This window comes from Hyperolius riggenbachi, chromosome 3 (assembly GCF_040937935.1).
Source record: "Hyperolius riggenbachi isolate aHypRig1 chromosome 3, aHypRig1.pri, whole genome shotgun sequence".
Taxonomy (NCBI): domain Eukaryota; kingdom Metazoa; phylum Chordata; class Amphibia; order Anura; family Hyperoliidae; genus Hyperolius; species Hyperolius riggenbachi.
The window spans coordinates 119731857-119746911 of NC_090648.1; the positions used below are offsets into that span (position 1 = coordinate 119731857).

Sequence of the window (15055 nt, forward strand, 5' to 3'; positions counted from 1 at the left end):
GATGCCTGAGACCTAAATTGGAATGTTTCTGCCTGTTTCTTTACAGCTTGAGCAAATCGTAAATACTGAAATTGAAGTATTCCCTTAGGAGTGTTTGGCATTAGCTGCAGCAGCGCGTCTAAAGATATTAGTTTATTTTTAGGAAAGGCTAGGCTTAACTTGTCAACACCTGCCCCCTCCCACCTATGACCAAAGTCTAGGTTATTCAGTTCTGGAAGGTTTGAATTCCGCCAGATTGGTGTAAATTTAGTATATCCTTCTATCTTTTGTAAGTAACGAATCTTATGCCATGTCTTGTGCATAAGAACCAAAGTGGGCATTTTTGGATCCGTGAGGTTGGCCCTGCCACCCTCCAGCGCTTCGTATATTGAGTTCGTACTCAACCAGTGATTTAAAAGATCCCTACTAGATTCCCTTAAATCATTCTGTTCCCACCCACCCAAATGTTGTAGCTGGGAGGCTAAGAAGTATATCCATGGGTTGGGGACAGCCAGCCCGCCCTCATCCTTAGGGTATTGTAGCCGCTCTAATTTAATCCGTGGTTGTTTTTTGTTCCAAATTAAGTCTCTAAACATTTTGTCGAAAACTTTGAATAGTTTTTTGGGCAGCCAAACCGGAGAGTTATGCAGGTAGTATAGTATCTGAGGCATTAATACCATTTTGATTAGATTCACTCTGGCCACTATTGATAGAGGAAGCTTAAGCCAGGCCTTAATCTTTGCTCTAGACCTATCTAATAGTGGAGCAATATTTAAATGTTGGAATTGTTGAGGATCTCTTGATATAATTATGCCCAGATATTTAAAAGACTCCACTACTTTCAGGTCAAGATTTATCGCTGATTGGGGTATTACAAAGGGATCTAATGGCATTAAGCAGGACTTATCCCAGTTTATTGATAATCCCGAGAATCTCTCGAATTCATTCAATAAACTGATAGCAGATTCTAGTGATAATTGTGTGTCCGCTAAATATAGTAGGGTGTCGTCCGCGTAGAGCGAGACTTTTTCTTCTATACTGCCGTATTTGAAACCTGTGATGTATTGGGATTGCCTAATGCTTTCTGCCAGGGGTTCTATCGCTATAGCGAACAATAGAGGGGATAAAGGGCACCCCTGTCTTGTACCTCTCTGAAGCCTGAATAAGGGCGATACCGAGCCGTTGGCTCTAATCACAGCTGAGGGGGAATGGTATAACGTTTTTACCCACCCAATGAAATATGGCCCAAATCCCATACACCCCAGGACTGTGTACAAGTACTCCCACTCTACACTATCAAATGCCTTAGCGATGTCTAAGGACAGAATTGCCCTGTTTCCCCCATTGTCCGCCTGGGCCTGTAAATTTAGATATAACCTACGAATGTTATTAGCGGTGGCTTTCTGAGGCATAAAGCCTGTTTGATCTGGTGAAATGACTGACTGGATTACTTTAGAGAGTCGATTGGCCAAGGCTTTAGCAATCAATTTGACGTCTGCATTTAGCAGTGAAATTGGACGGTAAGATTCCGCTAATAAAGGGTCCTTACCTGCTTTAGGGATAAGCACTATGGTTGCCATATTTAGCGAAGGGGGTAGACATCCCTTTTCATGAGCACTGTTTGCCATTTTTAATAAGTTAGGGAGTAGAATATCTGAATAATGCTTATATGTCTCGGATGGGAGCCCATCCGTGCCTGGGGCCTTGTTGTTTGCCATAGATGCCATGGCTATCTCCAATTCGTCTATGGACAATGGTGCCTCCAATAATTGTACCTCTTCCTCGCTCAATCTGGCCAGAGGAATTGCCTCAAGAAAGTTAACTCTCTCCGCATCTGTGCATGTTGCCTTGGATAGATATAATTTAGCATAGAATCTTTTTAGCTCCTGCAAAACCTCGTCGGGCTGGCAGACTATCCTACCACTAGGAGTTTTTAATGAAGTAATGAAGTTAGAGCCTTTTTGTGCCCGCACAATAGTAGCCAATAAATGCCCCGTCTGATCCCCCTGGTCGAAGAACGCCTGCTTTATAAAGAATCTCCTCTGGTTTGCCTTGCTCAGCATCATTTTATGATATTGATCCTGAGTGGCAAGCCATTCCTGTTTATATTCTTCAGTGGGATTTGTGACATATCGTTTTTCAGAATTTGTAACTGCAAGTTTATGAATTTTTTCCCACTCGATAGAATTCGTTTTGACTTTATTAATAGCTGCAATCAGGATCCCCCTAATAAATGCTTTAAAGGCTTCCCATGTCCACTGGGAGACAGACGGCGATTCATTTAGTTCAAAAAATTCGCGTAGATTTTTCAAAATTTCGATGTGGGACGTAATTAGAGGAAACCAAAAGGCGTTCATCTTCCACGGGGGCCTACAGGCGGGGGATACATTGCATTCCTGCATAGAAAGACAGATAGGGGAGTGATCAGAAAGGCCACGTGCTTCATAATGGATATCCCTAAGATATGGTAGCATGGCTTGATTAGTGACTGCCAAATCTATCCTAGATAGGGTCATATGGGATTTATTAAAGCATGAATATTCTACAAGGTCCGGGTTTCTCAATCTCCAAAACTCCATAAGACCTAATTCACCCAGGGTTCTGTATAAGTGCGTATATCTAGGGGAGTCTCCCTTAAAGTCCATTTTATCTTTCTCTAGGTCGAGACAACAATTGAAATCGCCTATGATCAAAAGGGGCAGATTGGCTTTATCTTTAATGTATGGGAGAAACTCCTTAATTGCACTAAAAGAATATGGCGGGGGAATATATATAGCTATTAGGATACACTCTCTCTTAAATAGTTTCCCATGAATTAGTACAAATCTTCCCTCTGCATCTATTATCTCATGGATGTGTTCATATTGAACTCCTACATGAATTAATATGGAGACTCCCCTGGAATATGATGAATGCATGGAATGAAATGAGTGAGAAACCCAACGCTTGTTAAACCAGTTAATCCTATCTCGTGTCAAATGTGTCTCCTGTAGGCAGTAAATCGCTGGAGCAAATTGCTTTAAATAGGAAAACACGGCCTGTCTTTTAGTGGCGTCGGCCGCCCCTCTCACGTTCCAACTAAGACATTTAAAATGCATAAGTGAAAGTAGAAAAATTGCTTTACAGCTCTCTGAAGGTCTGCGAATCTTGTTGTTTTCTTAATGGTGACCGTAACCCTAACCTCTAAACTACAGCTATAAACTTCAGCATATAACATATGTAACAGTAGCATCAATTTCCATATCTTCATTCGGATCAAAAAACAAGAGGGACTCCGGATCCCCAGAGATTCCCTCAACATGGCGTGAGCTGATTCCTCGGAGCCCGACAGTACTATTAAAATCACACGCACTGTCAAGAACCAAAGGGCACCCCTCACTTGGACTTCCCGAGAGTGAAGCCTCCCGACGTGTTAATTAAAGGATACTTAACCCCTCCCCTCAATCAGGGACACATATAATTATACATATCTATACCCGTATACACCTTTTAGATATACATGTATACACATTTGAATAAATGCTGTATTTCTTCATGTCCAATAACGTATGTATGTACCTTAAACATTGAACTTTCCTCCCCCCCCCCCACCCCACCAATTTCAACATATCAAAGATAAGACCATGAATAACTAGGGGTATAATAGCACCCCAGCCGCCCTTAATTCAATATGTAACCACAAGGATAAATGTATCTGCCCTCCTATAGCACCAAAGACATACATGCTGTTCTCTTCCAGCATGTAGGTAGACACTTAAAGTTCTTGGGTCAACCTAGCCCCAACAGTTACCAACATGACCAGCCACCCAGGATTAGTAAGCATATTCAGGATTCTTCAGAGTTGGACTGGGCCTTTAAATGCTGTTCATTTTTATCCAACCATCGCATTGCATCATCTGGGTCTTGGAAAAAGTGAGTCTCATCTTTTACAATGATTCTGAGCTTTGCTGGATAGAGCATGGCATATTTCAAATTCAGCTTCCGGAGCCGTTTCTTGGTGACGAGGAACTGTGCTCGCTGTTTTTGCACTTCTGCAGAAAAGTCAGGATACAGTGAAATGTTTTGCCCATTAAAAGTTATAGATTCCATTTGGCGCGCTTTCTGTAGGATCAATTCTCTATCTCTATAATGAAGGATTCTTGCAAGAATAGGGCGTGCAGGGGCACCAGGTTTTGGTTGTTTAAACGAAACACGGTGGGCCCGTTCAACTGCAAACAGTTTTGTGAGATAATTAACATCAAAAGTTTCCGCCAGCCATTTTTCAATAAAGATAGTGGGGTCAGGTAGCTCACACTTCTCTGGGAAACCTATGAATCTAATATTATTTCTCCTCAGCCTGTTTTCCAGATCATCATTCTTCTTGGAATTGGCAAATGCATGTGAAATTACTCTTTTCAGATCACGTATAGTCGGAGCCATTTTGTCTTCTAAGCCACTTACTCTGCCCTCCAGCTCTGTAGTGCGGGCCCTGATGTTTGATAGGTCCTGCCTGAGAAGGCCAATCTCCTCTTTCAGGCCCCCAGTCTGTACAGAAAGGGCTGTAATTGCCTTATTGCATGTGTATACTGCGGCCAAAACGTCTGCTAGTGTTGGCTCTGGGCTTGCCTCCTCTATGTCAGGCTGCACATTTAAGGAGAGCTGTGAGCCTGCATCAGATCCTGCTGCCCCTCTATGTTGGGATCCTGTGTCCCAGTCATCACCCTCCGTTTCCCCATCAATATCAGGTGTACCTTGGGTGTTCTCCTCTGCGGTGTGGCAGGCATATTGCTGCAGTTTCGCCGCCGCCGCCTCCCTTGCCTTCTGCGCGGCTTTGCTCAGTTTGGGTCCTGGGGTGGCGCTGACGCCATCTTGGGCCTTGTGCAGGTCTCCTTCCCCGTTGTCGTCGCGGCGGGTTCGCCGCGATCTACCGGCTTCTTTCGCCTCCATAATCCCACTGGGTGGTCTGGACGTTCCGCCGCTGCTGCAGGACACAAATCCGGAGGGCACACGGATTAGATAGGGCTGGCTGGGCGCAAGACGTCGGGAGCTTCAGCGGGGCACGTCTCACTCCATTGCCGGCTGGCCACGCCCCCCTAGCCTGGAGTTTATGAAACCTAACAAATAATAAACTCGGCCATCTGTAATCTGTAATGATCAGATTATCTGACCTGACTCATTCTTGTTCGAAATAGTGAGTATGGCCTCTTCTATTACACTCCAGTCCATATCACCCAGTCCAAAGCTCTAAATATGCTAGAGGACAACAGAAATAGAAATACAATAACTAGTGCCATAACTGAGGAGCTTGGGGTCCCAGTGCAAGTTTTACATGGGGCCCCTGGCACTCTATTGATATGAAGCCCCAAAACCTACCAAGGACAGTTTCAGTGTCAGAGAGGCAAAAATCAAGAGAAACAGTTTCTTAAGGACTACCTCTATGCAATGCGCAAATGGAGGTGTTCATTTCCAGCATAGCAAGCAACAATGCAAAGCTAATAAGATAGATGGAGGGCTCCTGATGGGCCCCTCTGGCCCCCAGTGCATTTGCAGCCTCTGCATCCCATATTGCTATTGCTACTGATAATAACCACCTGGATAGCCAGATTATATGATCAGATTTATCAAAATGCAGTGGTGTGCAGAGGTTGTGACTGCATTGGGGATCCCTGGACCACAGGAGCCCCATGGGGCCCTCCCTCAACTGCAGTATTAGCTCTTTATTGGTCCTGTGCTGGTAATAATCACTCATATAGATGCTTTGAATAGTAGTAATCATTAACAAACTGTTTCCAATCCCCCTCTTGCACCTCTGACATTGGGCTTGTCCTTGGCAGGTGTTTTGTACGCCGTATCAATTGTTATGTATAGAGTCCTGGGTGGGGGGGGGCAATGTAAAACTCGCACTGGGGCCCACAGCTTCTTATCTATGCCACTGCCAAAATCCTATCCATCTTGGTTGCAGCAGTAGAGTATCAGAAAGCATCCCTGTTCTCTAGTACAGTGGTCCCCAACCTGGGGGCCGCGGCCCCCTTGGTGGTCCCTGGGCAGTTTTTCTGAGGGGCCGAGTGTATATACTACACTCACAATCGGGGGAAAAAAGGCAGGAGGGGGACTGCCGCCGCCACTAACCACGACCCCCAAATCCCCGCCCCCCTCCCCCGGGCCCCAGAGAAAAGTTTGGTCGGTATAGGGGGCCCCGGGCTCAAAAAGGTTGGGGACCCCTGCTCTAGTACACAGCCCATTTTCTTGGTGTCCACTGACCATCCATGTCTTCAGCTGAGAACGGTCAGTGGTAGCAACTATAAAATGAGAGAGCATCAGCTGCAATTATGGTGCCATCCTCTGATCTTAGCAGAGTTTTAGGTCAGGAAACTCAAATAACCCAATAAAGTGTGCTCTCTGCATTGGAGCATTTCCTAGATGGATAAACAAGGAGATGGACGTGAACTTCTTACAGGTACTTTGAAGTGGAAGTCCAGGCAAATTTCACATTTTGTGTGGGTAGAGTGGAGAATATACTCAACTGCTCCATGGCAGTCCTTACCGTACCAAGTCACTTGATGGTCTCTTCCACATTGTGGACAGCTACAATCTCTTGTGAATAGATTGCACTGCTAGTTCCAGTCATCACTCCACTTTCTGTAAGGATAGCATTCATGCTATCCTTACATATGACAAAACAAATGATCAGTTCTATGTGCAATTCCATGTTTTGATCAAATTGCCAAAAACCAAAGGTATTTATCCCCAATTTCTATTCACTCTGCGAATGTTCCCCCAAAGAAGAACAAAAAGCCCCCCAAAAATCACACCACTCAGCGAAAGTTTGTAGAAATTATGTACAGGATCTTTATTATAACATGGTCAATGCTAATGCAATACCTTATTATAGTACAATACAATTAAAATAGCATAAAAAACCCAATACAAATCTTTGCCATGATAAATTAAGCTATTCTACTGCCCAAATACTATTTACTGTCAGCAGTTCAAAATGAACATCTGTGGGATTGAACCCAGGTTCAGGAATAACAAAATTCACAGTGTTATAAGGATGTTGATGCAATGCATAAGCGCTAAAGTGAAATAATTATTAAAAAAAAAGGGGAAATAATTAATGTGGAAAACAATATATCAAACAGTACAATACAGTACCGTATTTTTCGGACTATAAGACGCTCCAGACTATAAGACGCACCTGGGTTTAAAGGGCAAAAACTGGGGGGAAAAAATACACTAAACCTGGGTGCATCCATGGTCCAGGAGTGTCCTATGGACCTTTCCTCCCCCTAAGATGTCTCTGTCACATTGTATATCTCTTAGTGTGTGCAAACTAAACCTTGAATATGTCCAGGGAACAAAACATAAAGTGTATAAATATATGTGTCTGCATAGGGAAGGTTAATACTTAGCCCAGGAAAGTAAAAGGATGCAGAGTGAATAAGGCATGTAGTCAGAGATGGACAGAGGGCTCCCTGACAGACCCTACTAGTTCCGCAGGAGTCGCACTGTTTTCTCAATAGAGGAGGAGCGGCTGTGTGTGTAAGCCGTACTCAGCGGATGTGGCCATGTGTGGGTTTACTCCATTTTCACACCAACTTCCTCACGAGAAGTGACACCTGTATGTGATAGGCATATTATATGTAACTCCATCCCTTGTTGTATATTTAATCACAACTGCCCAGCATTACTAGTGACAAATTTGTTATTATTTACTTATGTAGCATAAGCAAGAAGTTTTGAATCAGGCTGATACAATTTATTGGCTAACTTAAAAATATGTAAGAGTAAGCTATTGTGCCTTCATCAGACTGATGAAATCACAATAGCCGAAAGCTTGCTCTTGTATATTTTTAAGTTAGCTAATAAATGGTATCATCCTGATTCAAAACCTCTTCCTTTTACTAATGGCTAGCATGGTACAATACTCTACTGCTACTATACTATATCATAGACACTGTTTATAAAGTGCTTTACAAAGTACAATGAACAACCCAAGTCAACAACTTTGACTTAGCAGTCCACACAAAATAACGTTGGAAGCCTGTTAACTTCCCACTACAGTATATTTAAATTCCCATCTGGGCCTCCTTTATGCATCATTTGACACAGAGCTCTCATTTCATTTCCATATTAACATATTAACTACATCCTGGTAATTTTATATAAAAAATGTACAGTCACACAAGGGGCTACTAACATGCTTGTGTATGCCCTAACAATATCTTGCACCACCATCCTAGATCCTACAATGTGGTCTACCAAAAAAGACTGGCACTTAACAGCCACTTTGACTGGCTTTGGGAACACATACTCCCATTCATCAATCAGTGATCAGCTGGACAGAGACTGTGGTGCATGCGGGTAAACGAAATAAAGATATATATATATATATATATATATATATATATATATATATATATATATATATATTTATATACACATATATATATATAGATATATATATAAATATTAGCAAATCTAAGCCCATTTAAAAACAGGCTCTAGGTCTGTGTTTCTTGCCGCACGTCTGCCACCCACCGCGCAAAAAGCACAGACCCAGCTACACAGGAACAGCGTGACGCAGGGACACAGGGGTTTTATTATAGAGGATGTATATATATATTCCTAATATTGGAGTGAGGTTTTCAGGGAGATCTGCAAGTGGTTTAAGTAAGTTTAGTAAAGAAACATTGGTAGAAAAGAACTAGGCATTCTTACCAACTGGCCGGCGTGGAGGAAACTGATTGCGGGACCCGCCAGAGGGAAAGGGGAGATACTGAAGCGGGATGCCGCACTCCTGACCCTCTTAGTGCCCGGTTGGAAGGCTAATTATTGCCTGATATGCACTGCAACACATCTGGAGGTGTAAGTGCAATTCTTTATTAGCGAGAGAAGCAACTGTTATGCAGTATTATGCGATGGTGTTTTTTTATATATCTGTTTTATAAGTTTCCGGATTAAAAGCATGTTTTATACGAAGAAAAGTTGGTCGAGTGGATGCTTGATGCTGAAATTGCCAATACACTTGTAATAACATGCTAGATCCACCTGGACTGTGAGGTGGAAACTATTTGGTGAACCCCATCACTGTTGGTGGGGGGGGGGGGGTCCCCTGGTTGCATGCACATGTGGTGTATCTGTCAAGTAAAAAAAACTCTGTTTTATGTGAGAGAGTAACGCTATGCAGAATTTATTTATTCTGTTTTTGGAATTGCCTGTTGGTGAGCGCAGCTGAAAATTATTAAAAGTGATTCTTACCAACATGCCAGCAAAGGAAGTAATGTTATGTGAGGTTGTAGTTGTTGTTCTTGCTATTATTATTATTAATTTATAGAGTGTCAGAATTATCCTTGGCATTATAGTAGGTTCCAATAAGTCCCATATGGTCCCTCAAAGTCAAATGAATATCATATCTGTCTGCAAGCCTAGTCCTTGCCCCAAATATTTTTGTTACTAGATGGTAGCAAATGGGGGAAGTATTTTCAGCCAAGTATATCTGTGAGCCACAGAATCTGTATACCAATAACAGAACTTAAAAGTTTGGCAGCTTTTCAAAACTTAGACTGAATATCCCAGTAGGATTCTACCTGTCCTAATTCTGTCTATCTATTTTTTAGTAAACATGCCCACAGTCTGTACTAACAAAAATGTTTATTAGTCCTTTAGGACCAATTTGTATCTCTCTGTAACTATAAGTGAAAAAAAAATAGTGTGTTATTTCTCCTGATATCGTACACATACAATGACAGTTTTAAAGTGTGCTTGTCAGAAGGAATCCATACTGAAATAACACCAGATGGTGATGTATGTAGCTTGTATCCTAAGCAGGAGGCTGTAACAAGCAGGGGCGCAGAGGGTTCTGCTGTTGCAGGGCCCAGGAGACAGATGCACAATTTCTAATCCCCTGACTGCTAGCTGTGTGCTCATATTCCATCCCAAACAAAATAAATACTCTTTATTCTACATCTTATCTTCCATTTTCTCTGTTGTTTGAAACCTTAAAGTGGACCCAAATTAAACATACACGATTTCATAAATAAAATCTATTTTCTAAATTATAATAATAAATAGCAGCCTTTTTTCAGCTGCATGATGACAAATATAAAATATTTTACATTTATTGGAGGAACCCCTCCCTTCCTTTCATATTGCCGGGACAGAATCCGTCAAACTGGTGGAGTAGGTGGTGTCCGGAAATGGAGAAATTGCTAATGGCTGCCACCTGTATAACCCTAATTATGAAAAGAGAAGGGTGAAAAGCAAGCACTGAAATGCTCATAGGCTTGAAGGAGTGTTTATTTGTCTTTGTATGTGTCAGAGTGGTGCAACTAAATATTTTGAATTAAAAAAGTTTGGTTTGGGTCCGCTTTAAGTAGTTTATAAGCAAAGCAGGTCCTCTCAACACTAGTGATGATTGCAATGTGCTGATTACGATTTTACAAAATTTCACATAATTTTCATAAATATACCGGTAATGTTAAATTGCAGGAAACTCAGCAGAATAAGTACCATACATATATTTTTTGTAATTATGTTCGTTTTTGTAATTACGATTGTTTTTCTGATGACATTTTTTATAATTACTAAAATTTTCGTAATTACGAGTATTTTCAGGATGAATTTCCATGTAAAACACAAAATAACGATTTAAAAATGTTATTGTTTTACAAGAAATAACAAAATTACGAGTAACACGAAATTGAATATGAAATTATGATTTAACACAAAATTACGTCACAAAATTATAAACTACGAAATTACACATTTTCTGATGATTATGAATTACAATTTTGTGTTGTAATTGCAAATTTCCTGTCCTAATTACAAAAACATGAAATTTGAACTCATCAATACTGAATTTGAGTGTGCTGTTCGACGAGTTTACCTTGTGCAGGAAGAGCTGTCTCTCTGCTTTTCCGTGCACCCAACTGATTAGCGGCCAGTTAATACCTATTCATTTATAAGATGACATGACAATTTCCATTAAAGTGCTCAACATTTTAAAATTGTAGACTTTGTAGTAAACCTCTGATAATTTGATCAGCTTGGATGATTATTTTAAAATAGTATATGTTAAGGGATACTACAATGGCAATTATACAATTATATTATTACTATTTGCATTATTGTTTTATGTTTTTATTATTGTAAACATACATACCAGCATATTTCAGAATTTAGGTATTATTATGTGTCTTTTACACACCATAATTATTTTAATAAATGTCCTATATATAGGTGTGATTTCGTATGTCACAGCGCCAAACAATGCTATCATTATTTCAAAAAAGCCAGGGGAGTTTATTAACCTACTAAGAACTGGAAGAGCTTGGTCAGAAATGACAATTGTATTGCACCCCACCATCCATACATCATTGAGCCTGGAAATGTATTAGAAGGGAGGTACACTATGAGATCTGGCTCCTCTCAGGAAGAGGTAAAATCTACAAATGAGATCTCCCTTAACCACTTAACGACCGCCCCCAGCCGATGGGCGGCGGCAAAGACCGGTCCCAAACGACCGCAATACGCCCATCGGCGGGGGCGGCTGCGGGAGTGGCTATGCGGCGATCGCGTCATTCGTGACGCGATCAGCCGCCGGGGACTGGCTCCGCCCCCCGTTCGCCGTAACCCGCCGGCCGTTCGGAAGCGCCGGCGGGTTACTGGCATCCGGATCGCCGCTGCAACAGTGTATAATAGGCTTTGTAATGTATACAAAGCCTATTATACTGGCTGCCTCCTGCCCTGGTGGTCCCAGTGTCCGAGGGACCACCAGGGCAGGCTGCAGCCACCCTAGTCTGCACCCAAGCACACTGATTTCCCCCCCCCTGCCCCCTGATCGCCCACAGCACCCCTCAGACCCCCCCCTGCCCACCCCCCAGACCACTGTTTGCACCCAGTCACCCCCCTAATCACCCATCAATCACTCCCTGTCACTATCTGTCAACGCTATTTTTTTTTTAAGTCCCTAATCTGCCCCCTACTCCCTCCTGATCACCCCCCCACCCCTCAGATTCTCCCCAGACCCCCCCCCAGACCCCCCCCCCCCCCGTGTACTGTATGCATCTATCCCCCCTGATCACCTGTCAATCACCTGTCAATCACCTGTCAATCACCTGTCAATCACCCGTCAATCACCCCCTGTCACTGCCACCCATCAATCAGCCCCTGATCTGCCCCTTGCGGGCAATCTGATCACCCCCCCACACCAATAGATCGCCCGCAGATCCGACATCAGATCACCTCCCAAATCCATTGTTTACATCTATTCTCTCCTCTAAACACCCACTAATTACCCATCAATCACCCCCTATCACCACCTGTCACTGTTACCCATCAGATTAGACCCTAATCTGCCCCTTGCGGGCACCCAATCACCTGCCCACACGCTCAGATTGCCCTCAGACCCCCCCCCCCTTATCAATTCGCCCGTGCAATATTTACATCTGTTCTCCCCTGTAATAACCCACTGATTACCTGTCAATCACCCATCAATCACCCCCTGTCACTGCCACCCATCAATCACCCCCTGTCACTGCCACCCATCAATCAGCCCCTAACCTGCCCCTTGCGGGCAATCTGATCACCCACCCACACCAATAGATCGCCCGCAGATCCGACATCAGATCACCTCCCAAATCCATTGTTTACATCTATTCTCTCCTCTAAACACCCACTAATTACCCATCAATCACCCCCTATCACCACCTGTCACTGTTACCCATCAGATTAGACCCTAATCTGCCCCTTGCGGGCACCCAATCACCTGCCCACACGCTCAGATTGCCCTCAGACCCCCCCCCCCCTTATCAATTCGCCCGTGCAATATTTACATCTGTTCTCCCCTGTAATAACCCACTGATTACCTGTCAATCACCCATCAATCACCCCCTGTCACTGCCACCCATCAATCACCCCCTGTCACTGCCACCCATCAATCAGCCCCTAACCTGCCCCTTGCGGGCAATCTGATCACCCACCCACACCAATAGATCGCCCGCAGATCCGACATCAGATCACCTCCCAAATCCATTGTTTACATCTATTCTCTCCTCTAAACACCCACTAATTACCCATCAATCACCCCCTATCACCACCTGTCACTGTTACCCATCAGATTAGACCCTAATCTGCCCCTTGCGGGCACCCAATCACCCGCCCACACCTCAGAACGCCCTCAGACCCCAGCCCTGATCACCTCGCCAGTGCATTGCTTGCATCTATTTCCCCCCTCTAATCACACCTTGAGACACCCATCAATCACCTCCTGTCACCCCCTAGCACACCTACCCATCAGATCAGGCCCTAATTTGCCCCGTGTGGGCTCCTGATCACTCGGCCAAACCCTCAGATCCCCCTCAGACCCCCTTCCGATCACCTCCCCAGTGCATTGATTGCATCTATTTTCCCCTCTAACCGCCCCCTGAGACACCCATCAATCACCTCCTGTCACCCCCCTAGCACTCCTATCCATCAGATCAGGCCCAATACATCCTGTCATCTAAGAGGCCACCCTGCTTATGACCGATTCCACAAAATTTGCCCCCTCATAGACCACCTGTCATCAAAATTTGCAGATGCTTATACCCCTGAACAGTCATTTTGAGAAATTTGGTTTCCAGACTACTCACAGTTTTGGGCCCGTAAAATGCCAGGGCAGTATAGGAACCCCACAAGTGACCCCATTTTAGAAAGAAGACACCCCAAGGTATTCTGTTAGGTGTATGATGAGTTCATAGAATATTTTATTTTTTGTCAAAAGTTAGCGGAAATTGGATTGTTATTGTTTTTTTCACAAAGTGTCATTTTTCACTAACTTGTGAGAAAAAATAAAATCTTCTATGAACTCACCATACCCCTAACGGAATACCTTGGGGTGTCTTCTTTCTAAAATGGGGTCACTTGTGGGGTTCCTATACTGCCCTGGCATTTTAGGGGCCCTAAACCGTGAGGAGTAGTCTAGAAAACAAATGCCTCAAAATGACCTGTGAATAGGACGTTGGGCCCCTTAGCGCACCTAGGCTGCAAAAAAGTGTCACACATGTGGTATCGCCATACTCAGGAGAAGTAGTATAATGTGTTTTGGGGTGTATTTTTACACATACCCATGCTGGGTGGGAGAAATCTCTCTGTAAATGGACAATTGTGTGTAAAAAAAATCAAATAATTGTCATTTACAGAGATATTTCTCCCACCCAGCATGGGTATGTGTAAAAATACACCCCAAAACACATTATACTACTTCTCCTGAGTACGGCGGTACCACATGTGTGGCACTTTTTTGCACCCTAAGTGCGCTAAGGGGCCCAAAGTCCAATGAGTACCTTTAGGATTTCACAGGTCATTTTGCCACATTTGGTTTCAAGACTACTCCTCACGGTTTAGGGCCCCTAAAATGCCAGGGCAGTATAGGAACCCCACAAATGACTCCATTTTAGAAAGAAGACACCCCAAGGTATTCCGTTAGGAGAATGGCGAGTTCATAGAAGATTTTATTTTTTGTCACAAGTTAGCGGAAAATGACACTTTGTGAAAAAAAACAATTAAAATCAATTTCCGCTAACTTGTGACAAAAAAAAAAAATCTTCTATGAACTCACCATACATCTAACGGAATACCTTGGGGTGTCTTCTTTCTAAAATGGGGTAATTTGTGGGGTTCCTATACTGTCCTGGCATTTTAGGGGCCCTAAACCGTGAGGAGTAGTCTTGAAACGAAATTTCTCAAAATGACCTGTGAAATCCTAAAGGTACTCATTGGACTTTGGGCCCCTTAGCGCAGTTAGGGTGCAAAAAAGTGCCACACATGTGGTATCGCCGTACTCAGGAGAAGTAGTATAATGTGTTTTGGGGTGTATTTTTCCACATACCCATGCTGAGTGGGAGAAATATCTCTATAAATAGACAATTGTGTGTAAAAAAAATAAAAAAATTGTCATTTACGGAGATATTTCTCCCACCCAGCATGTGTATGTGTAAAAATACACCCCAAAACACATTATACTACTTTTCCTGAGTACGGCAATACCACATGTGTGGCACTTTTTTGCGGCCTAACTGCGCTAAGGGGCCCAAAGTCCAATGAGCATCTTTAG

General features: G+C 43.2%; 1 protein-coding gene across 3 annotated transcripts in view; it reads left to right on the top strand.

Moving 5' to 3' along the window:
• PROM2 (prominin 2) overlaps positions 1-15055 on the top strand; it is a 161712-nt gene that overhangs the window by 103277 nt on the left and 43380 nt on the right. The gene's annotated exons all lie outside the window — the stretch shown is intronic.